General features: G+C 40.8%; 1 protein-coding gene and 1 pseudogene across 1 annotated transcript in view; both read right to left on the minus strand.

Annotated features, from left to right (window-relative positions):
• The window catches only part of LOC144819772 (neuronal acetylcholine receptor subunit alpha-7-like), an 892,484-nt gene that overhangs the window by 486,361 nt on the left and 379,525 nt on the right, over positions 1 to 26,598 (minus strand). The gene's annotated exons all lie outside the window — the stretch shown is intronic.
• The window catches only part of LOC144819136 (mimecan pseudogene), a 36,471-nt pseudogene continuing 21,637 nt past the window's right edge, over positions 11,765 to 26,598 (minus strand).

Genomic DNA, 26,598 nt, shown 5'->3' on the forward strand with positions numbered 1-26,598 from the left:
TGGACAGCTGAGATGCGGAAACAACGCAGGAGCTGGAAGGGACACTGGCGGGGTGGTAAACTTCTGCACCTGTTAGCTGAGTAGTTAGGTGGAGGAGTTTGGAAAGTATGTATGCTGGCTCATTGTAGTCTGAAATGTTTGGGATGAGTGAGACAGTGGAGGAAAAGGGAGAAGCAGAAGGTTTTTAACACACACACACACATATATATATATATATATATATATATATATATATATATATATATATATATATATATTACCTACTGGCGGTCGCCAGTAGGTATATATAGTTAGGATTTTTTCTCTATGGGATTTTTGAAAATTCTATGTCTAATAACTTTGGCGTTTGTGGACGGAATTGGCTGAAATTTTCAGGAAAATGGCACATTTTGTTTCTGAGCAGCCCCTGAAAACTTTGGGGGGGTTCGTCAAGGGGGGGCCGAGAAAAAAGGGGGGTCCCAAAACACGTTTTTCCCATGTTAATTTCCATAGGGCGGTTGGCCTCACTTTTAGCCCGAACGGCTGAATGGATTTGCACGAAACTTGGCAAAATTGTAGGGACTGGTAGCCCGATGTGCCTTTTGTAGGTCTCAATATATGTGCTCCAGTGGATTTTGAGAAATTAACGTTTAAAAAAAGATATATATCTGTAACAGTGGACCTGGCAGCGTCCCAGGACGCGTACTTTTCGCGCAACGGAGCTTTGTGAAGCGAAGCTGATTGGTTCTCCGGCGTCTGTCAACATTCCAAACAGTCCGTAGCGGCCGCCATCTTGTCTCTCGGTAGGATCGAGAGACAAGAGGAGGCGAAAGCGAAGGGGCAAATGACCATAAGGGGGAATAGTAGATCCTCGCTGACCCCCTAGGTTTGATGTGGAGGTTTTAAAAGGGCCCCGCGGGGCAAAAAAAAATAAAATAATAATAATCGAACGGCTGAATGGATTTGCACGAAACTTGGCAAAATTGTAGGGACTGGTAGCCCGATGTGCCTTTGCTAGGTCTCAATATATGTGCTCCAGTGGATTTTGAGAAATTAACGTTCAAAAAAAGATATATATCTGTAACAGCGCTCCGCTTCGCGTACTTTTCGCGTTACGGAGGTTTGCGAAGCTGATTGGTTTTTCGGCGTCTGTAAACATTCCAAACAGTCCGTAGCGGCCGCCATCTTGTCTCTCGGTAGGATCGAGAGACAAGAGGAGGCCAAAGCGAAGGGGCAAATGACCATAAGGGGGCATAGTAGATCGTCCCTGACCCCCTAGGTTTGATGTGGAGGCTTTGAAGGGGTCTCGCAGGGCAAAAAAAAATATACAGTTTTTTTAGTTTTTTTGCGTGGAGTGCGCCCGGTTCGCGAACCGGGAAGCGTTCTGGGGAGCGTACTTTCTTGAAAATTAGTGAAAAAAGTTAGAGTAAAATAATAATTGTGAGTGATCAGATGTAGGGTAGCTCTGAGAAGAGCTTTTGGGTTTATGGTACATTTAGGTTCTTATAAGTAGGTACCAATGCACATTCTTAAATTCAGAGTGAAAACTCTGTTGCCCTCATCTGAGAAGTGAACTCCATCTCCTCTGTAGATATCTTGCATGTAGTAACGCAAGTTATTGTTGTACAGGGAGCCCATTCCATGGTCTCTCATGTAAGCTGAAACAGATTTGTTTACATGCTTCCTCGACTTCTCAATTTGTGGACAAAATTGGTTCGACCACCTCCATTTCTGTCTTTGGCATATATTTGAATATACCAAGGCAGTCTGAGGAAAAAGTGCCATCAATTGCTCTAAGGTGTCCTTTAAAAGCATTTCCAGACCTACCCCAGTCAAAGTGCCCAAATCATTACCTCCACAGTGCACAATTAACAGGTCAGGTTTTGGCAAATGCATAAAGGTTTTCACCAATGGTATCAATTGGTGACATTTTAATCCTCTGTGGCCAAACCACTTAATTTCCACATCTTGTAAATTGAGGTTAGGTAAATTCCTGTTTTCAGCGTACCTTTGAGCCCAATATATGTAACTATGTCCAACAATCCAGACAGAAAACATGGTGAGAGAAGGTTCTGCTGCAGTCAGATGAAGTGTGGCAATGAAATGGCAGTTGAAAAAATGAGAGTGTAAAATGAAAAAAACTGAGGAGTTTCTGTGTTAATGAAGCAGTAAGAGTGATTGGTGGATTTTGATTGCTGAAAACAGAAAGTTAGTGTGCATGGATGAGTTCGTTGAAAGATGTATTTTGAGTGGCGAAGAAAAAATCATTAAATGAAAGAATGCTCTGGATATGCAGGTGCACTGAGAGTTCAGAGTTCAATTGCAACATTGTTGTGTGAGAGGTCTTGCAAGAGGTGGTTGCTATGCAGAAAAAGCAGAGAGGGGGCAGAGGGGGGAAGGGTTTTGCTTTGAAAAAAGTGAGGGAAGGGTTTTGATTGGGTGACATGAGAGATATGTGTGAGGAATTACAGCATTTCTGTGCTTTTGATAGCTGCAGACTCTGGAGTGCATACCTTTTGCTCTGCTGAAGACAAATTGGTGTGTTTCTGAGACTGTTTTGAAACTCAAAGTATTTGCTAAGGTGAGAAAAGATTTCTTTAATTTAGATAGAAAATAGTGTGCTTTAAGGAGAAAATTATGAAGAAAGTTGTGTTTTTCAAATGTTGCTTTGTCTCAAGTGTTTCACAAATAGATTTTGTTTCTTTGAGAAATTGTAATTGGAGAAAATGTGAAGTATTAGTACTGACAGGGCTTTTATGTGCATAGGAGCTGTGGAGTGTTTTCAAATTATGACTTGTAAATCGTTTTTGAGAAAAAGCAATGGTTTTAATATTGATGAGAAGGACATAATGGTGTCTGCTTCTTTATAAGGTAATTGAGAGTCTCTGATGTTATTTTTCCCATTTCAATGTAAGAAGTTTGTCTGTGGAGCAAATTGCTTGTAAATATGCTCCCACCTGTGCATGGCAAATTTAGATTTTGAATGTTTCCGTTACATAGGCATGTTAAAGGTGACTGAAACATGCTGCAAAGGCAATCAAAAAATGCTTTTATGTGTCTTAAGGACATTTTATCATGGGGCAAAAACAGCACAGATGCGTGATGTATTTGTGCCGTAAAGTTGGCGCATTGCTGGAGTTGTATCGCAAGTGTGATGAAGCTCCAGTAAGGTTGAGGGGTGCCCCTGTCGCAGGGTTTCTGTTCTGACACAGAACTGTGGACAGAGGATTGGAACCTCGGCGAATTAGGGTGTCCCAAAACTCACCTTAGTAATCAAAACCCCTTAGCAAGCTAGGTACAGTGTCACATTGGATATAACAAACTCTCAATGTTTAGACAATCCAGAATATGAACTTATAGTACCTCAGGATACGTGGAACTCATGAACAGTCGGTCGTTATATATTTCTTAGAAACGAGAACATGGAGTTAAGAAGAACACATGTGTATTTGAAATGTTTATTTACTAATGCCGTCTTCTCAGGCGTAGTATCTTAGATTATACAAGTACACATATTATCAGTAGCAAAATTACCAGCATAGTCAATAGTACATAAAAAGCGAATGGTGACAGTATGTTAACATGCTGTAAATGAATAAGAGTTAGCAACACTTATAAGCAGCCGCGGGCCGTGGAGGGAGTTACGGTGGGCAGGGAGGCGGGGAGGGGGAGGGGCAGGGTGGAGAGGGCTCCACCCTGCCCCTCCCCCTCCCCGCATCCCTGCCCCACCGTAACTCCCTCCACGGCCCGCGGCTGCTTATATCTCACCCTCCCTAATACACATAATATATTATTTGCTAAGAAGGTCTCTTTGTGTTGGTTTAGGGCGTGCCGATACTTTAGTGTCTTAGATTTGAAGGAATCACATCAGCATAGAAAAGATAATCCATATTCCGTGCTTAATATCGCCAACGGCATTGTGCCATAATATTCTAGCATGCGATTGCGGAACAGTGTCAGCAGCTGCAGGGCGGGAGCTTGCACAGGAGGGACATCCATATTTAAAAATGTAAAAAAGCACAAGAGCGTCCGCTGGTAATGCAAGTAAAAATGGGAATCCACGAAGCAGAGTGGAAAAAATAGAATGTAAGAAAGCAGGGATGACTCCAAAGATTTTCTCAAATGAAGTCACGAGACCACTGGTAACAATTTTAAAAAAGTGCGCCAGGCCCTTTGTGGAGGACGCGTTAGAGATAGTCCGAACCATCTTGCTGAAATGGAAAGGCGAATCTGTATTTAAAAGGGTCTGCACCTCTGTACGGGTGTTCGCTGTGTGAAGCACGAAAGTTTCACGGGCCGAACTCAAGGCCACCTCTCTCTGAGACAAAATAGCTCTTATTCTTGCCATGCCGTTGAAATGTGCTGCCAAGGTTGGTATTTGTGGCCAGATTGAAAACTCCCTATGTTCATGTGTGGGAGGAAATAGAACATTTCTGCAGCAAATAACCCGTTCATTTACTGTTACGATAAAATGAATACTTTTAATTAACCCAGAACAATCTTCATTATTGAGCATCAAATAACTACCATTTTCCAAGAACTTGAACGTGGGGATGATAGCAGGAACTGGTGTGCCTTGCAACACGCAAGCCATATTTGGTCGGTGTTTGTTGCATGAACCGTGTAACTGTATGTGCCTACACATTAGTGAATGATCTGGCGTCTCAGTGCATTCCTCTCCATTCAGATAAAGTTCTTGATCATCTTTGAAAATCTGTATGTGTATGGAAGCGACCAGACTTCATGAAGAAAATCACTACCTAAAGGTTAATAACGACCTATTGGTATATATTTCATACAATTTGAAAACTTATATAAAGCAAAAGGCAGCGTTATTAAACCGTGGATAAGGCACGTTGCCAAAGCAGTCAACCTTTTGGATTTATACTGGAAATGTTAAAGGAAGAATTACGGAGTAGGGCCTGTAAATCTTTAATAGACAACGAGTAAAATTACTCCAACCATCATATTCCTCTAACTCCGGGATAGTAGGGGTGTTTAATTTTTTAGAAGTAGCCAATCCAAAGCATTTGGTCTGGGAAATTGTTTCATTCACAAACCACATATGTTTTGGGATGAGACACGCACGGTGGAAAGCCTCAGTGCCTTGTACCTGCCAGGTTCGTGAACCCCAAACTGATGTAGATCCTGGATATTTTTACTCTGTATTACGTTAGCATGGTCTCATTACTGGTTTAAACGCCATTTTTCCTTTTTTGTAACTTCTGCACACGACACTTAGTTGTTGCTTTAGCTTTCAGCCTAACTGCGTCAAGATCTATGCCTGCTTCAAGCAGGCGCAGGGTTTTGATGTAGCTTTGTCCTATCTGATTGTAAATGCGGCACACCGTGGGTGGCAGAGCAGCGGTGCACGTTAACTGGTGCATCCCTGGGGATGTGCTAGTTAATATAAATCTGCCCCTTTACATTTAATTATGTGCAGGGGACACAGAGTAGGTGAGGTTTATCCAAGGTTAAGAAGAGATGAGTCCTGTTCAGTGAAAAATTGGAGATAGGCTTCAGTATATTATATACTTAAGTAGTGTGTTAAGTTTTTGATGACTGTTATTAATTTACTGTTGGGTAATAGTGGTTAATAACATTTTTTATTATATTTTACCACAGATTCAACTGCAGATTATTTCAAGATTTTAGGATGCCTAGCAAAGAAAGAGTAAGAAAGGCTGCAAAACGTCAAAGACAGCAGGACCATGGAATAATGCAGCAGTCCTCTAACAAAAAGATTTGTCAAGTCACCAAGAAAGCACCGGGTAAGAGTCGAAAAACAGTCATAAGAAATATGTGTAGTAAAAAAAATATTACTACAGAAAATGTTTCAGTCCAGAAAAGGAGAAAGAATTCAAATGGTAAGGAAAGGCCAATGAGAAATGTTACTGCTAGAGTAAGAGATAACTCTATGCATGAAAGTAGAAGGAAACAACAGTTTAGGGATATTCGTAAACGAATGTTCCGCAACAGGATAATTGGGAATTTGTTAAAAAATATTAAGAAAGGTCAGCAGAAAGTGGTTTTTTATAAGAGAAAAAAAATAGTTGAGAAAGTTATTGATCAGGCATTTGAAATTAAACGTAAGTTATTTATTTTGACAATCAATAGAATTAGGAAGCTAAACAAGGTAATTTATGATTTCAAAAGAAATAGTAGATGGAAGAGAATAGTTAATCGTAGTAATTTTTGTGAAGTTTTTTCTGGAGAATGGATGCATAGTTCAAGCTCTGAGGCATTTTTTAATGAGGAGAGTTATTTCCAGGATAATTATTTGGTGCATGTAGTTGACACCAGTGGTCGAGCTTATGAAGTGAAAGATGGTTGTCCAGTTGAAAAAGAAAAACTTGTGAGAACAGAGATAGAAGAGGTGTTAGGTAATGAGGTTTTAGGGAGACGTCCTAAGGGTCCTGTGTACACCTGGAAGTGTAGTAGTATTTGCAGTGTACGACAGGATTCCATCAATTTGCTTTGTGATTTTATACGGTCATTTAGTAATAATAATAATAAATAATAATAAAACATTTATAAAGCGCATGGCTGCACAACTGTGTATCCCCGCGCTGATTGCTAAAGAATCTCTACCGAGGATCAAGTAAAGGGAGCAAGAGTGGCAAGTTATTGAGGGAACAGATGGGTTTTCAAATTAGCTCTGAACAGAGTTTCCGATGGCTCCATTCTCAAATGAATAGGAAGAGCATTCCAGTGTTTCACTCCAAGATAACAAAAGGAGCGACCACCAATTTTTGCTTTGTGGATGCGAGGGAGTTTGAAAAGGGACATTCCTGCCGACCTCAGGTTTCGGGTAGGGCGGTGTATGGTCATCAGGCTCCTTAAATAGGTGGGACCCTTGTTGTGGGCTATCCTATGGGCATAGCAGAGGCTCTTGAATTTTATTCTCTCCTTTACGGGGAGCCAGTGCAGTTTGGATAATGCAGTTTTAATAGAGGTTCTTTTGGGAAGGCCTAATACCAAACGGGCTGCTGCATTTTGTACACACTGCAGCCGGTGTAGGTGTTTTTGATTGATGCCTAAAAGAAGGGCATTCCCGTAGTCCAGGTGCGGTGTGATAAGAGCATGCACAATGGTTTTCCTGGCTTTGATCGGTATCAGGTCAATAATTTTTCTGAGAATTCTTAGAGTGCTAGTGCATTTTCCAATGATCTTATTAACTTGGGATTTACCCGATAGATCTGAGTCGATCATGATCCCGAGATTCTTGACTTTCTCGACAGGTCGAGGGTAATCGCCGAGAGATGTGGGCCACCACGCTTGAGACCATAGGGAGGTTTTGTTCCCTATCACCAACACCTCCGTCTTATCTCCATTAAGACGGAGGCAGTTACTGTCCATCCACACTGCCACAGCAGCCATGCACTCCGAGAAGTTTAAGGCGTACTCCTCAGTATTGGGGGTGAGCCTAAACATCAGCTGAGTGTCATCGGCGTAGCTAACAATGCCAACCCCAAAGTTCTCTATGATCTGAGCCAGGGGTTCCATATAGATGTTAAATAATGTAGGGCTCAAACTAGAGCCCTGTGGAACCCCATGGCTGACGATCCGAGAAGATGATTTGAAGGGCGGGCAGTGAAGCTGGAAAGTTCTGTTGGTGAGGAAAGATTTAATCCACGCCAATGCACAGTCCTTAACTCCGATGTCTGAGAGACGGGACAGCAGCGTGGCATGTGGCACAGTATCAAAAGCTGCGCTTAAATCAAGCATGACCAACGCTGCTGTTTCACCCTCGTCCACCATCTTGCGGATATATTCCGTGGAATACAAGACAGCTGTCTCCGTTGAGTAATTTGGACGGAAACCGGATTGAGTGGGGTGAAGTGTGTTTTCTTCCTCTAAAAACGCCATAAGTTGGATGTTGACAATTTTCTCTATTATTTTGGCGCATTGCGGCAGTAGAGATATAGGCCTGAGATTTTGGAATTGCGTGATCGGAACATTGGTTTTTTTTTTCAGGGGAATGACTTGGGCATTTTTCCAAGCCTCCGGGACAAGGCATTCTTCGAAAGAGAGGGTAATGAGTTGGTTTATTTGGTCCAGGAGGGCAATGTCCATAATGGCTTTGCATTTATCTAACGGGCACACGTCGTTGGGGGAGCCAGAGTGGATACTGTTGATTATGCTTAACAGTTTTTCTTTGTCGGGAGTAAGAAAATGGGTAAGAGTGGTTTTGTAAGGAGGGGGAGTTGTCATACTGGGTGTGGGTGGGGTGGAGAAAGTAGCGTGAATTTTTTCTATTTTGTTGACAAAGAAATCTGCAATTTTTTCGCATAGATCGTTGGAGAACGTGTCCTGCATGTCCAGGCTAGACGTGTCTGTTAGTTCCTTGTAGATCCGGAACAGTTCTTTAGAAGGATTTATGGCCTCTTCAATTCTATTTTGGAAAAAGTGACTTTTTTCCTCTCTTATAAGTCTCTGATAGGTCCTTAGTTCTTGTTTGTAGGTCTCCTTCAATTCCATGGAGTAGTTCTTTCTCCATTTCCTTTCAAGCGCTTTGCAACGAGCTTTAGCTACCTTTAATTTTTCTGAGAACCATGGTTCAGATTTTGTTCTCCTGGCTGGGGGCTTGCAGGTCCAAGGGGCAGTTTTATCAAGTGCCTTGCTAAGCCATAGTTCGTATGAGTTCCAGGTTTCTTGAAGGGACTGGCCTTGGGGAGGAGGGTGGATTTTTAATTCATCTATCAGACGTTCTGGAGTATAGTTTTTCCAGTTGCGTCGCTTAGCATACAAGGGTTTGTGGACATTATTCTTAGACCTGGTCTTGGGTATATTACACATGATCATATGGTGATCTGACCAAATCATAGGGACCGGGGGTAATATGTCAATACCTTCCCAGGTGGCGAAAATGGGATCGAGAAGATGGCCATGTTTATGAGTGGGGGCGGTGGATAGCAGGGTAATTCCCAAAGCTTGTAGGGCGGTTTTTAAAAGTTGAGCTTCCTTAGCCTGTAAATCTTCGAGATGAAGATTAAGGTCGCCTAGTATCATGAAGTTGTTGTGTTTGATAACTAGTTGCGTCGCCATTTCTATAAGTTGGTTACAGAAAGGAATGGCATTGCCGGGCGGCCTATAAATTAGAATCCCGGTGATGGTCATGCCATGGGTCACTTTAATGGTGAAAGTGCCACTTTCGCTGTTGGTGATGGGCTTGTGCGTAAGGGTGCAATCCAGTTCTTTTTTAAAGATCATAGCAAGACCTCCACCGCGCTGTAAAGGCCTGTCAATTCTTAATAAGCTATAATTCTGCGGGACTGTCTCCAGTATTTCTGGGGCTGAGGATTCTTCTAGCCAGGTTTCTGTTAAAAACATTACATCGAAATCATGCTGTAATAAGAGGTCGTGGAGTTCCAATTTATGCTTGACCATGGATCTGCAGTTAAGTAGCATCACTTTAAGATTGGGTGCAGGATGGTTGGGGTTGGGAACATTGCCAAAACGAAAGTTGCAGGAGTTGCATTGTAATGACAGTGCATTGGGGTCTAGGGAGTGATAACATGATTTAGTGGGGGTCTTACCGATTTCAAGTAGCTTCTCGCGAGTGTAGCGGTATAGCTGATTGGAGGGCGCTGCCTCAGATGTTAGCGTAGAAGTAATATGACCAGAGTCCCCTGCCCCGCGTCCCGTATTGTCGCGGACGGGCGCAGACGGGCAGGACTCTGGCTTGACTCCGGCGCGCGAACGGCGCGCTCGCAATGCGCGTCCGCTGCGCGGAGCCATGTACGTATGTTTATAAGCGCTAGAAGCGCGACGTGCAGCGCGAGCCCTCACTAAGATGGCCGCTGCCTGACTTCCCTGACAAACAGATGTCCCCCCTGAGGCCGGTCTGAGAGCCGACCTAATCAAGAAGAGGAAACTCGCTAAGGGAGACTGTCCTAGCGCTGTAAGCGAGCAGCGCAAATGTAGTGGGTAGGTCTTTCCAATTTAAGTTTTAAAATAAAATAAAGAGCGAGGGGGAGGGAACGGACACACGGGAAAAGAGTAAAAACAGCAACACAATTAAAAGTGGCCTCCCGGCTCAAGCCTCAGGAGGAATAAGCAGCAATCAAGAGTCATGCTCGCATTTCCTGTTTATAAGCGCTAGAAGCGCGACGTGCAGCGCGAGCCCTCACTAAGATGGCCGCTGCCTGACTTCCCTGACAAACAGATGTCCCCCCTGAGGCCGGTCTGAGAGCCGACCTAATCAAGAAGAGGAAACTCGCTAAGGGAGACTTAGATTTTCCTAGTTCTGTTGGAGAGCTCTTATGTTAGGACTTTGCTGTGCTATTCCATTCACCCATTGTCAATTTCCTTTGTGACCTGGTGTGTCTAGAATTAGCATAGACTAGGCATTGCTTTAAATTATAATAGCTAGAATCTGGTTTATAGCAATGCATTTAACGTAATTAGATGTTTTTGGTCCTCTTTAATACTTTTGTGATAGGAGGCAGTAGGAAGTCCACGAAACAAGGCCTGAAATTTATTGGGTAGGTGATAGTTCCAGCTCTGCCATGTTTTCCTCACATTCACCCTTACATTTAAGAGCAGAGCTGCCCCCAGATGAGGAGATAAACTGGATTTGCTCCTTCCTGAGTGGCTGCACCCAGTCGTCAGCCTGACTCACTTCCCCTCGGACGCATTCAATCTCATCTTCAGAGTTCCACAAAGATCATCACTCAACCCCCTCTTTTAACACCTACAGGAACCCACTCGCCAGCATCATCCGCACCCATGGAATCAATGCCATTTCCTATGCTGATAACTCCTAGTTCAAACTCCCCCACTCCAATAAGACGCCAAACACAGTACCAATTTCTCCACCTGAGTGACCAAAGTCACCAGATGGATGAAAAACACAAGTCTCAGAGACACCTTGCTCCATGACTCGATCTGGTGCCCTGCCAAACTCAGACCCATATCCTGGAAACCCATGCAGAGAATTTCAGAATAGTAATCAACAACCAACTCACTATGACCAGCTAAGTGAACGCTGTCTCTGTCTCCTGCTTTCACACACTTAAGATGTTCAAGAAGGCTCCTCACCAACACTCACAGTACAGTCACGTAAACACTCCTCACCAGAAAGCCAGACTATGGCAACACTCTGTGCTGGAATCAATGCTAAGATGACCAGAACACACCACACTATACAAAACTCTGTGGCCAGGCTTGCCCTCAACCTCACATTCCTCAAACATCAGGCTCCACCTCAAAATACTCCACTGGCTCCCAGTCCACAGATAAGCACTCTTCAAACTCCTTATGCACACAAACAAAACCTTGCACAACATTGGTCCCACGTACCTTAACAAAGGCATAAACTTCCCCAAACCTGCCAGAAATATCCGCTCTCAGACAGACTCATATTTACCCATACCCACTTTATAAGAAGAACCAGACCCTGCGATTGGGCCTTCTGCTTCACTTCTAAAACCTGGAATGACCTAGCCCTGCACATCAGAGCCTCCTCTTCAATTCTTGAATTCAGCAAGAAACCGAAGACATGGCTCTTCACCTAGCCCGACCCTGGCTCGGCCCATTCAGCTCCTGTTTCCATGCCAAGATACCCTCCTGATGAGTTGTGCACTATACAAATACACATAAGGTTGATGGTGAGACAGCTACTATCACACCAGCTGAAGACGGCTTATCTTACCCTGCCCTTATGCCAAGGTTGCATGGCCAAGACTTGAGGGTAGTGCAAGGTCTAGGAGGGGAGTGGACAATTTGGGTAGCCAGGTTTAGGATCCAATAATGAGTAACAAAAAGTAAACATTTAACAATGGAAGTTACGTAAAATGTTTAATCTGTGACAATAAAGCACAGCTTTAATACAGATTTGCATACATAACTTAATGAAGTCATACAATAAGGTGACATCAAAACAGAAATATTGCAAAAAAAAGTTTTTGCTACTGTTTAGCTTTAAGAAAATAGCATACTGGCTAATTCAGCTCAATTAAATGTGGAAAACTTTGCAGAACATCCATGCAGTTCTTTTTTTCGAAAAGCTTAATTGTAAAGAATTTTCATTGAAGAGATCATTTCAGGCCTTCTTCACCAAAGGCGTACGTGACTTTCGAAAGGCTCTGGTGTTACCTTTCCTATTTATTAAAAGTAGGATCCAGTCGGAAGCATTTTCAAGCAGGTGAAACTGTTGGGATACTTTCCCAAAATGACTGGGTTGCCCTCCATTCTTATCTCATCCATTTTTGTTCGAACATAGCGTGTATTGTTGGATTTGCAGAATGTGTCGTCAGTGATGGATGTGATGTTGTTGAACTGGAGGTGAAGTATACGAAGGCTCTCTGGCAGGTTAAGTGGCACGCTTTCAAGGGAGTTCTCAGCCAAGTAGAGGTAGGACAAATTATTCAGTTTCTTGAAAGTATTTGCCTTGATGGCTTTGCTTTTAATTCTGTTATTGTTTGCATTAAATGATGTCAGATTCACAGGTAATGCTGGAAGTCTTGATATTTTATTGTCAGCGAGAGACAGCTGCTCTAGTAAATTCAGTTTTGCAAATGCTCCGTCTTCAATTTCTTCGATCCTATTTCCAGTCAGATCAATTCTTTTCAGGGTAGGAATGTCCGCGAAGTCTTTGGCAGTTATCTTTTTGATCTTGTTGAAGCGTGCATAGAGGTAGGAGGTCTCCTTTGGCAAAGGGGGTATAGCTTCAATTTCTGTTTCTTCACAGTAAACTGAGCCACTTAGACATACGCAAAGTAGGCAGGTAGGCAAATCTGCATCTTGTGTTGATGGCAAGTCTGTGGTAGCCTCATCCTTCTGGGGACGAATCAAAGCACCCTTACCCGCTCCTCGCTCTCGTCACTCCCGGCAGTCACGCGCACAGTAATTGCAATGCACATGCGGGACATGAGTAAGAAAAGTTTGAAGCAGAAAATGAAGTTGTTGCAAGAATTAGATCCTTGCAGAGTGAGAGAAGTGATAGGTTTGCATGGTCATTCACTGGCTTGTCTTTCCAGGAGAGTATGCCAGAGTGTTTTTCATCATTTCAGGATGCTAGCAGTGCATCATAATAAAGTGAGGAAATTAGTTAGAATGTTGTATTATGCTAAGAGTCCAGCAATTATGCTTAAACAATTATGCGCTGCTCTTTTGCATGGTTCTGAAATAGATGTGAAGAATATATGTGAAGAAATTGAGTTTTGTTACTTTGGAAGTAAAGAGGAGAATGTTGAAATTGACCAAGAAGAAGAGAGTAATGTGGAAGATAGTGTACAGGTTTCCAGTACAGATAATTTCCAGAGGGAAATTGCGACGTTTGAGGTGAAATCAAGTGAGAGGCCAAATTTCACTTGTGTGTGTTGTCGACGCACTTATTATAAGAATCAGACTAAGTTAGTGGATTTATATGGAAAAAGTGAAAGGGAAAATAATAGTGAATGGAAGGATTTTACAACATACTTGATGGTAGAAAATTGTTTTGATTTGGGATTGGATCAACGTGTGTGTACTTATTGTTGTAACAAATTAAATCAAAACCAGATGCCTGCTAGAGCAGTTCATAATAATCTGGAATTGGTTGAGATTCCTTCTGAATTGAAGGATTTAAATACTTATGAATCTATTTTGATTCAAAGTATCCATCCCTTTCAGGCTATTGTAAGAATGGAGCCAAAGACAGGGAAATTGCCTCCATCAGATTTACAGAGAGGATTAAAGGGAAGAGTTGTTTATTTGCCTCTAGATTTGAAGAAAAACATTAACACAATTGGAGTAGAAAAAGTGGAAGAGGAACCTCTTGTTATCTTAGTTAATGGGGTTCCGACAAAGAATAAGAAAATATGGCAAGATTTAGTAGATGTTAGGAAAGTCAAAAGGGCAACATTGTATTTGAAAAAATATAATAAATACTATAAAAATGTATATGTTGCAGAAGAGGAAGTAAGTGAGGAAGAGGATAGCGATTTGTGTGCTGGTCAAATTGAGAAAGTAGAACCCTGTACTAGTGAAGAAATATATGAACATTATAGTGTTCATCCTTTGCATTCCAAGGAAGTCATGGGGAATGCTATTGAGTTGTTTCAAATGAAACAAGCGAAAGGGAGTCCCATTAGTGTTTGGGAGGAAAGTTTGGAAGCTCGGTGTTTCCCACAGCTTTTTCCAACAGGTCAGGGAGGAAGATATGATGAGCGACCTCATCAAATTCCTGCTTCTGAATACCGGACTTTGCGATTGTATGCAGGAGATCCTAGGTTTCGACAATGCATTCCTTATTTGTTTCATCTCCTGTTTGAAAGCGATCTGTCTGGACTGTCATATGCAGTGAACCACATCTTGAAAAGTGGTATACACATGCAAAACATCTCGGCAAGTGACTTTATGGATAAAGTCAATGTCCAAGACAGTATTTTGGATTCTCACCTGATTAATCTCATGGCGTGTCAGCGTGGTACTAATGAGTACTGGTACCGTCGTCATGGTGATTTAAAATGTATGCTGAGGAACTTAGGAACTCCCACATGGTTCCTCACTTTGAGCTGTGCTGAGTATGGCTGGGAAGACTTACTTGAATTTCTACGAGAGGCAAATGCTAACGTAGAAAACATCGAATTCAAGACACCCGGAGAACTGTGCTCTTTGGATCCAGTCAATGTATGTAGGTACTTCAATCATAGATTTGAAGGTATGATGTCTTTCATCATGAATAAGAAGAATCCACCTCTTGGAGAGGTGTTGGATTTCTTCTGGAGGAACGAGTACCAAGCAAGAGGTGCTCCTCATATACATATGTTGCTGTGGATCAAGGATGCACCTAAATTTGGAACGGATGCAGACGACTCAGTGATGAGTTTCATAGAACAGTATTCTACGTGTGCTGTTCCAAACGCAAAGGAGAAAAAAAGCCTAAGAGAAAAAGTTCTACGTTTCCAAAGCCATCGATGTGGAAAGTACTGTCGTCGTAAATTCCGGAACAAAGACAAGTTCTACACCAAATGTCGTTTCGGCTTTCCACGATCGGTGATTTCTAAAGGAAGAGTGAACAGTTTGATGTCTTCGCTGCGACATAATGTGATGAAGAAATCACCTAAAAACACATACAATTTGAAGAGGAACGAAGAGTCTAAGTACATCAACGACTACAACCCGGTGATTTTGTCCATGTGGAATGCTAACATGGATATACAGTTTGTGGCTGATAACTGTATGACTGTGGCTCGGTATGTGACATCTTACATCACCAAAAAAGAGAAGACAGAATTATAGGATATGTGGGAGGACATTTCCCATGAAAAGAGCCTCAGCAAGAAGTTGTACAGTTTCAGTCTGAAGATGTTGTCGCATCGAGAAATCGGAGCTTACGAATGTTCTGACCGGTTGTCTTCAGCAAGTCTCTATGCCAAGTCCAGGAGTATCGTTTGGGCGAGTGTTGGTCTTGCTGCAACGCGTAATCGAGTTCTGAAACCTGTGCGGGAAATTGAGTATTTGGCGGAAAAGGAGCCAAACAGTACCGACATTTTGAAGAGCAACATGTTGGATACATATTATCCAAATCGAAGCAGTCACCTCGAGAATGTTTGTCTGTATGAGGTTCTGCAAAATTACATATTCAAGAGGAACATCAAAGAAGATACTGAGAAAGGAGTGTATGCTGTAATAGGAAGTGAGGGATGTCTGGTCAAGCAAAGAAAATGCCACTTGATAAACCATCGAAAATTGAGTGGCGAATCTCGTGAAAAAAAGGAGTTTTTCTATTTAGCACTTTTGCAACTTTTTAAGCCTTGGCGTGCAGAAGAGGAACTGCTTGGAGATTTCCTTTGTTACGAAGACTCATTCAATGCTGCCAAGGAGACCATAGAATGTCCTGCTTTTCCCAAATATGTAGAAATGTTGAATGTGGAAATTGAGCAGGAAGCAACGATTGCAGCCGAGATTGCCAGAGACAGTTCTCAGGACAGTCAGAGTTCTGCTTCATTGAGTCAGGATCCACTAGGAGGACCTCTTATCGAAAATGAAGCTGCCACTGCTATGAATGAAGTGGAAAGAGCCATGGCACATGCTCAGGAGGATGTGGTTAACTTAGAAGAGTTGGAAAGACAACTCAACGTTGAGCAGAGGAAAATATATGACGAACTTACCATGCAAATTGATCATGGATTAAGTCATGACAAGAAAGAGTGCTCATGTACGTCGTTGAAGCCTGTCCGACTGTACGTGAGTGGAGAAGCGGGAACTGGAAAAAGTTTCCTTATTAAAGCAATTTCATGTTATTTGCAGGAAAGGACAGAGTCATCGCTGTCTTGTGTTGTCACCGCTCCAACTGGACTGGCAGCACATAACATTAAAGGGATTACTTTACATCGTTTACTGATGCTGCCAGTGGAGCATGACAACAAATTAGAATATCACAAGCTATCTGGAGATGCTTGTTTTGAAGTTTCAAGAGTCTTGAGGAAAATGAAACTTCTTATCATTGACGAAGTAAGCATGGTTTCCAATGTCATGCTTGCCTTTGTGCATTTGAGAATGCAAGAAGTTCTCAAAACAGAGTATGATGTGTTATTTGGTGGCAAACACATCATTGTTTTCGGAGATCTTCTGCAGCTGACACCAGTGAAAGGGCAACCTGTGTTCAAAATGCTCACGCATGAAGATACCAGGAAGTGCTTAGGGAGTATTGGCAACGTCAATATATGGTTAAACTTCAATTATGCTGAACTGCATGAAAATATGCGTCAGGCAAAGGATGAAGTTTACAAGACTATTCTACAAGATGTTAGAATTGGAAAAGTGACCGAGCATGGGAAAGAAGCTTTACATGCACGATTACTGACAAATTTATATCCAGACGAAGATGTTGTGCCTGAGAATATTTTTCAGAAAGTTACTGAGAAAAAATCTGGAATTAGTTTGATGCCAACTCTTGCAGAATGTGCCAAATTCAACAACAAAATGTTGCATTTAGAAAAGCAAGAGATTGTGAAATTGGAAGCTATTGACAGAGTAGAGCATATGGGATCAACAATTATTTTGTCTGAGAATCTGAAAACAAAATTGGATTCATTAGAGAAGAGTATATCTAAAACTGCGGGTTTTGAAAAGACTCTGAATGTGTGCTTGAACTGCTGTATAATTTTAAGAAGGAATTTACATGTTGAAAGAGGTCTGGTAAATGGATCAATGGGTAATGTTGTTGATTTTGTGAAATACAGAAATAGAGATGGAATTGAATTTTTAAAAATTAAATTTGATGGCATTGAGGAAGTACAGCTAATTGCTCGTTGTTCTGCTAGATTTTTGCTTGTAAAAGACTTATATGTTCGTCGTAAGCAGTTTCCTGTTTGCTTGGCATATGCGGTGACAATCCATAAATCGCAAGGTTTAAGTGTAGACTGTGCATTGGTGAATATTGGCAGTTCTGTGTTCAAGGAGGGTATGGCATATGTGGCATTGTCACGAGTTAGGACTTTATCGGGATTGTACTTGATTGAGTGTGATGTCACAAACATTTGTGCGGATCTAGATTGTGTTAAGGAATACAATAGGTTGAGAAGAGAGTATGCGCCACATTTGCCTCAGTATCCTTTGTTTGAGAAACGTGTGGTAGGCCGGAAACGAAGAAATGTGACCAATACTGGGGAGGTTGTAGCAAAAAGACGAAAAGTCGATGAACCTGAAATTATAAGCAGAAACAAAAAGGATTCTGTTGAAGATGTTGTTGGTTTTCAATTTGAAAACAGTTCTGGTGTCAACTGCTATGCTAATGTAGTGGTTAATGTTTTGTTTTCTCTACAAAATGTAAAAGAAGAGATTGTGGTCAATTCTGATCAAAGATTTTGCAGTTTGTTAAATTCTGTGTTAGAGAAATGTAGCACTGATAGAACAAACATAGAAAGTGTGTCTGAAATTCGAAATCTGTTAGACAGATGTTCAGGCCAAACACAATTCTCTCAAAATAGTCAGCAAGATTGTCAGGAGTTTTTAATGTATATGCTTGATGTATTGTATGCTGAAGGTGTAGATGTAGATCATCTGTTTGGGCTTTCTTATCAATGGCAGCATGACTGCGAGAACTGTAGGGTATCAAGTAGTACTAGTGTAGACTCAGAAAGATTTATATATTTAACTTTGACAGACAGTAAATCAGTCTCTTTTAATAAGCTAGTAAAAGCAGCTGATCACAATATGGAGTGTAGGCAATGTAAATCTGAAATGATGTCCACATTATTTATACGAACATATGGCCAGTATGTCATTTTAATGTTCCAACGATGTAGGCCTGATGGAACAAAATTGACAACTTTAATTAAAAATTTTGTGGCTTCACAGTTGTCAATATCAGGAAGGACTTTTGTAACTGTAGCAATTATATATCATGATGGTTCTTCAATAACATCAGGACATTATACAGCTTATTTAAAGTGTAGAAATGGCTGGTCATTCTGCAATGATTCTGTTTTAATTTTCAAAAAAAAATTGCCATATGACCTTAAAAACTGTTACCTGGTGTTTTTAAAACCAAAATTTTAGGGAAAGAATCTCGGGATGTGCTCTGAGGAATTTCAAGAAGTTCTCATGGCTCCTACACTATTTGGCCTTGAAGATAAGTGTAGTACAGAGACATAACTTTTTACCTTAACACTGGACGTTATTGAGAAATACGTGCACTTTGAATGAGTTCAGAAAAACTATTTCTTTTTATAAGCTAATTGAAGCAGCGAATCAAAACATGGAGTAGAGGGAATGTAAGTCTGCAATGCTGTCTACTGTTTTACATTGCTTTGTGATTAAAAGTGATGTAGAGAATTAAATAATTGTACTAGTCATAAAGGTAGTGTAAGTCTGCTTCATAGTAAGCAGTATCAGTGTGATAGGAAATGTAGAACATGATTGAGCAAGAAGGGGAAGATATTACTACTCCAGGATTGTGTAAATGATCTTCAACATTTTAATTCTGAAAGTTGCGGAAATGCGAAAAGACGGGATTGGCTAACAAGAATTCCAAGAGTTATACATGGCTCTGACAAGATTTGGCCTTGTGGAATCTTGTGGTAGAGAGCAAGAAGTCATTTATTGTATGTAACATGTTTTTGAAAACGATGGAGGTTTTCTTTCAGAAAGTGGCGGGTTGAAAGTAATAACAGCACAACAGAGTGTAAGCTGTTCATAGGACATCCTTGGCCGTCATGGAAAGTAAGTTAACTTTAAGGAGTTCTGAATTCTGATTTGTAATGTTGTATGGGTTTTTTAAACACAATCATTTTGATTGTGTTTTTTTTTCCCCGCTGTTATATGATGAATACCTTCAAGTAACTGTTTTAGTGAAATTTGATACATTCTGAGAACAGCAAAAATAAACCATTTAACATGTATAATTAATTCTGTTCTGTTTGCATTTATGATGTACATGTAGAACTGTGTAGGAGGCATGGAGAAGGTGAGGCTTCTGTAAGTGTCAAAGTTGTTGCATACAGTGCTCATATTCTACGTAGTCTTTTATATTTCATTACTTTCACTGTTTCTGACTGATCTAAAAATTTTTTTTTAAAAAGAACAGTAAGTATAAGGGAAGGAAACAGACAGTTATGTTAAAAGAAACACAGCTATAGGGAATAAACTAGGGATACTGTTACCCGCAATCCTCTGCTGATGATGTCACTGAGCATGTCATGAATGATGTAATATGTGACATCATCAGCAGTGGATTACGGGTAATAGTATCTCTAGTTTACTCCCCTATAGCTGTCTTTCTTTTAACATAACTGTCTGTTTCCTTCCCTTATACTTACTGTTCTTTTTTAAAAAAAAAAAATTTTCGTTCGCTTCCGGTTCGCGTACCGGGGAGCGAACTGGGAAGCGAACTAAGAGAAATAGAGGTTGGCACAGTTGCAAATATTGTACCAATTTTTTAATAACGGGGAGGTAGTTCTGAAAAGAACTTTTTTTTAATTGTTTTTGTTGTTTTATATTTTTTTTATTATTTTTCTGAACATTTTTTTACTTTTTTTGAATTTTTCTGAACAGTTTTATATTTTTTTTGTTTTTTTTTCGGAGGGGGCAACGAAAACGATTCATTGTAAAGGGCTCAACAGGAGCAAGAAAACAAAAAAAAAGAATTTATTGTTTGGGGAGTTTCGGACAAACATGAGCATGATTGTCAATAGCTCTGTTGATCAGAGTGATGCTACTTTCTCCGTAGCAAATGAATCCACTGCAATGTACGCAGACTTGTTTTACTTCACGAAATCTCGTTTGTATATTTGGCACCATCTCCCTGCCCTCTGGTCCCGTTACTTCCGGTACAACAGATCTTCTGGCCATAATAGGGAGATTATCTAGGTCGTCCTGTTCCTCTTCTTCCTCTTCTTGCTGAATTATAACTTTAGCAGGTGGTCCACTCTTCCTTGGATGTGGTGGAGGTGGTGGGGAAGCACCAGCTGAAGCTAGTAAAGAAGCCATTGCTCACTGGTAACAAAGGGTCTTTCTCTCACAATGATGAAAGTCAGAGTGAGGAAAGAAGGAGGGATTTTCACCATTTGGGAAAAAAAATAGTTCTCAACCAATGAAAAGTGTTCATTTTAGATCATATGACCTAGTCTTACATCATTAGGAAACCGAAAGTGAAATGAACCAATGAAAAGTGTTATTACCAAGTCACATGACCTGCTGTGTTTACGTTACGCGCTTTGCAGGGCCTCCCGGTTTGCTTCCAGAAACCTGTGCTTTGCGACTCGGTAAGCGTACGAGTTCGCTAACGTAGCACGTCATATGACGTATCACGCGACAACGCGAAACGTCATGCGGACGGGACGCGTCACGATGTTGTTTTCTAACGCGGCAGTTGCGGTAAAGAAACGTTTACCGGCTCGCGGTCTATTTCGCGGCATCAAGGTCAGCTAACGGGAAGCTTCCCGATTCGCGAAGCGGGAACGAAGAAAAAAAAATATTTTAAAAAAAAGTTATTAATAAACATATAAAATATATTTTTGGATTTAAAGAAGAATACATTTTGCAGCTACAGATATTAGCTGTTAAAAAACCAATGAAATTCACTGAAAAAACCATAGGTTATAGACCATATATAGTTAGGAATTAGCATTTACAAAACCTTGAAAATTCGCTGAAAAAACCATAGGTTATAGACCATATATAGTTAGGAATTAGCATTTAAAAAACCTTATTTTACTCACACAAAACCATTGAAATTCCATATATAGTTAGTTGCACTAACTATATATCGCGCACCCGCAATCCACTGCTGATGATGTCACATATTACATCATTCATGACATGGTCAGTCACATCACTGATGACATCACTGATGACATCTCAAATGACATCACTGATGACATCTTACTTGACATCAATGATCACATCACTGATGATATCATTCATGTGATAATACAATGCATCTCCTCACACTCTAATATAACCTCCGTTACACCCAGTGTTAAATAGAGAGTATCATTTTTGAAACCATTGACACACCAATACTAGTTACTACATACGCACTCACTGATTCCTATGTCTACACACACATTCACTCATACAATCATTCATACATACAATCACTCATCTTTACAACACTATCATATGCACTCATACACCTATACAGACACTCACACTCTGCCACTCATCCATGGAGTTACTCACACACCTAGTCAGTCCTGAAAAGAATCAATCACACTTCCATTTTCTCATCTATACAGTTAAACACAGAACACCTTACATTTTTGAAACATATACTAACACATAGTTACTCTCTTATAGAATCACTGATACAAGTACACATTGATCTGCACAGAGTCACACACCTCCCAGCCAGCCATACACACACTCAGTCTCCCATACAAATACTTGTGCAACCAATCAATAACCCATATAGCTACTTATATAGCTACTGATCAACACATGCAGCAGCTTGCACAACAACAGACATACTGATGCACACTTTTAGACAGTTTAGTCACTAACCCGTGCATTCAGTAAGACGCATTTAATCACTCACTCATACAGTCAATCACGCACCTACTAAAACCTTCATTCAGACACTTATACATCCACTCATTCTTCAATATGTAAAACATATTTAAACTTTACAGAAACACATAATCACTGGATGTTGTCATCAGTGATGTCATCAGTGATGTCACTGACCATGTCATGAATGATGTAATATGTGACATCATCAGCAGTGGATTGCGGGTGCGCGATATATAGTTAGTGCAACTAACTATATATGGAATTTCAATGGTTTTGTGTGAGTAAAATAAGGTTTTTTAAATGCTAATTCCTAACTATATATGGTCTATAACCTATGGTTTTTTCAGTGAATTTTCAAGGTTTTGTAAATGCTAATTCCTAACTATATATGGTCTATAACCTATGGTTTTTTCAGTGAATATATATATATACATATATATACATATATATATATATTCATTGAAAAAACCATAGGTTATAGACCATATATAGTTAGGAATTAGCATTTACAAAACCTTGAAAATTCACTGAAAAAACCATAGGTTATAGACCATATATAGTTAGGAATTAGCATTTAAAAAACCTTATTTTACTCACACAAAACCAATGAAATTCCATATATAGTTAGTTGTACTAACTATATATCGCGCACCCGCAATCCTCTGCTGATCATGTCACATATTACATCATTCATGACATGGTCAGTGACATCACTGATGACATCACTGATGACATCTCAAATGACATCACTGATGACATCACTGATGACAACATCCAGTGACTGTGTATTTCTGTAAAGTTAAAATATGTCTTACATATTGAAGAATGAGTAGATGTATAAGTGTCTGGACGAAGGATTTAGTAGGTGCATGACTGAATGAATGAGTGAGTGATTAAATGTGTCTCACTGAGTGCATGGGTTAGTGACTAAACTGTCTTAATTTGTGCATCAATATGTCTGTTGTTCTGTAAACTGCTGCATGTGTTGATCAGTAGCTATATGAGTAAGTATATGGGTTATTGATTGGTTGCTCAAGTATTTGTATGGGAGACTGAGTGTGTGTGTGGGTGGCTGGGAGGTGTATGACTCTGTGCATAGATGTGTGAGCAGTTGATTCACTACATGTATGGGTTCAAAAGTGCACGTGGAAACAGCTGTATGGGCGGTTGACTGTGTGCATGAGTGTATTGGTGAGTGAATGAATATCTCAGTGCTACATGTCAAAGTAAGTACATATGTAAAACACAGTACATGTGAGAGTTGACATATATAAATAACTGTGCATAAGAGCCAGTGAATGTGTGAGTGGCTGTATGGATCATTGTGAACTTGTATCCAGGATTGTATAAGAGAGTAAATATGTGTTAGTATATTTTTGAATAAGTAAGGTGTGTATAACTGTATAGTTGAGAAAATGGAGGTGTGATTGATTGTTTGCATGACTGACTAGGTGTGTGTGTAACTTCATGGATGAGTGACAGTCTGTGAGTCTCTGTTTACACTGAGTGTATCTAAGGTTATATTAGAGTCTGAAGAGGTTCATTGTATTATCACATGAATGATGTCATCAGTGATGTGATCAGTAATGTCAAATGAGATGTCATCAGTGATGTCATCAGTGATGTCATTTGAGATGTCATCAGTGATGTCATCAGTGATGTCATTTGAGATGTCATCAGTGATGTCATCAGTGATGTCACTGACCATGTCATGAATGATGTAATATGTGACATGATCAGCAGTGGATTGCGGGTGCGCGATATATAGTTAGTACAACTAACTATATATGGAATTTCATTGGTTTTGTGTGAGTAAAATAAGGTTTTTTAAATGCTAATTCCTAACTATATATGGTCTATAACCTATGGTTTTTTCAGTGAATTTTCAAGGTTTTGTAAATGCTAATTCCTAACTATATATGGTCTATAACCTATGGTTTTTTCAATGAATTTCATTGGTTTTTTAAAAGCTAATATCTATAGCTGTAAAATGTATTCTTCTTTAAATCCAAAAATATATTTTATATGTTTATTAATAAATTTTTTTTAATATTTTTTTTGTTTCGCTCCCGGTCCGCGAACCGGGAAGCTTCCCGTTAGCTCAATTTGATTCCGCGATCCGGTCCGCGAACCGGTAAGAAATCAACATAGTGACGGTATCGCGTTGCCGCGTAATGCGTCTTATGACGTACTGCGTTAGCGCACCCGGAAGTGCCCCGGGGCGCGGACCGAGGCGCGAAACGCAACTCCCCGGAAGCGATTCGCGGCGCGAAAGCGCGACGTATCGCGTTGCCGCGAAATGCGTCTTGTGACGTATCGCGTTAGCGCACCCGGAAGTGTCCCGGGGCGCGGACCGAGGCGCGAAGCGGAGCGACCCGGAAGCTAACCGGGGAGCGTTCCGCAGCGCGTAACATGAGCGTGAGAGGTCATATGACTTGTTAATAAAACTTTTCATTGGTTCATTTCACTTTTAGTTTCATAATTATGGAAGGCTAGGTCAGGTGACCTAAAAATAACACTTTTCATTGGTTGAGAAGTATTGTTTTTTCCAAATGATGAAAACCCCTCCTTCTTTCCTCACTCTGACTTTCATCATTGTGAGAGGAAGACCTATTTTGCTTGTTGGAAGACCTATTTTGCTTGTGTGAAAATGGCTTCATTGGTTGCTTCAGCTGGTGGACCCCCACCACCACCTCCACCTCCTCATGGGAAGAGAGGACCACCTCCCCAGGTGATTACCAACACTGAGGAGGAAGATGAAGAAATGGATGAGGAGGGAGAACAACCACAATTCCTGGAAGAGTTGCCCCGGGTTTCAAGAAAGAAAGCCAGTTTCATCTGGCAGTTTTTTTCGATGCCTCGTGGACAAAAAAAAGTCAACGCGAGGTATGTCACCTGCCTCATATGCAAGGAACAATTGTCCAGAGGGACGGACAAAAAATACAGTTATGGTAATCACACCATGCATAGGCACATGACGAGGAAACATCCCCTAAATTACAGCCGGGCGGAATTAAGGGATATGATGGACAATCCTAGACCAACTCCTGTGGCCAGACCAACAACACCGGTTTCTTTAACACCAGAGGAGGCACGGGAAACTGTGCCAAATATCCAACAAAATTTTGGGCATATGATACATTTATGTATGCACTGTCGTGCATTATTAGCTTGTGGCAACATGAGCATCAATGCACTCAACCTTGCATATGAACACCATGATTGCCCTAACCGCCCCCAGTAATTTTTTTTTGCTCCTGTTGAGCCCTTTTCAACGCCTGTTTTTTGTTGTTTCCCCCCCCCAAAAAAACAAAAAAAATATAAAATCGTTCAAAAAATACAAAAAAAACAAAAAATGTTCAAAAAATAAAAAAAAAATATAAAACAACAAAAATATTTAAAAAAAAGTTCTTTTCAGAACTACCTTCCCTTTCAAAAAAAATTGCTACAATGTTTAGCACTCTGGCAAGCTCTATTTCTTTTGGTTCGCTCCCGGGTTAGCTTCCCGGTACGCGGACCGGGAGCTAACACAAAATTTTTTTTTTTTTTTTAAAAGTGTAAGTATAAGGAAAGTAAACAGAGAGTGATGTTAAAAGAAAGACAGCTATAGGGAGTAAAGAAGAGATACTGTTTAATAGATCTATTTACCGAAGAAAAGACAGAAGAGGGTATAATTGTGAAAAACAAAATAGATAACGAAGTGAAAGAAAAACAAGCATTGGCATAGCCAATACGTCTCGCCTTTGGGACCTTCTAAATATTTAGTTATGCAGCATAATATCCTTGGTGCAGCAACATCAACTGTTGCATGGCTAAACACGTATAAGGTCCCAAAGGCGAGACCTATTGTCTATGCCAATGCTTGTTTCTTAAGTAGTATTGCAATACGTCTGACTCTTCCATGTGAAAAGATCTTATCTTGTGCTCTAAAGATTGCTAAAGTCTCGACAGAGAACAGGCTAGGCTGTAAGTAGGGTAAATTGCGCTTGGTGATCTGTTTGAGGGAGCGTCTGCTTTGCCTGGTGTCTTTGGAGAGCAATTTTGATTGTTATACTGGACAATGTTAGTTTTATTGGTCCAGTAGACAATTAAACTGCTGCATGACCACACTGTGTGATCCTGGACACACTTTACAAATCCTACCTACCATCCAGCAGCTGAAGTGCAAATTGTAAAACCTGATAGCTGGGCACAATTACAGTGTCATTGCAGGCACACCCTGTGTGATCTTGGACATTTATCACATCTCAAAGTACTTTTAAATGCTTGAGCTTGGGATAAACCCTAGAAAAATACTCTCATGCATTTGACCTACCCAGGTGTTTGCTGCTACGTGCTTGATAAGAAATAATGCAACACACAATTGCAACTTCTGTGCCCCTTCCAAATAAACACTAGAAATCAGAGTTGTAATTAGTCTCTAGAATGAGTAAGATGCCCTCCAGCCTACACTTGAAAGCAGGGGTGTATAGTTTGAGGGGAGTGAGGGGGGGGGCGAGGGAGGCATGCAATACTTTAATGCAGGTAAAAGTGTCCAAAGTCACACCATCTGCCCACTAAAGAGCGGCTCGCAGTGGCCGGCTGGCCCGGCTGATTAGGGGAGCTGTTGGTGCCGAGCCTGGTGGGGCAGGTCCCAGCTGTGCTCTGCCGGGCTGCAGGCAGCTCAGTTATTAG

Source organism: Lissotriton helveticus, chromosome 2_1, assembly GCF_964261635.1.
Source record: "Lissotriton helveticus chromosome 2_1, aLisHel1.1, whole genome shotgun sequence".
Lineage (NCBI taxonomy): Eukaryota > Metazoa > Chordata > Amphibia > Caudata > Salamandridae > Lissotriton > Lissotriton helveticus.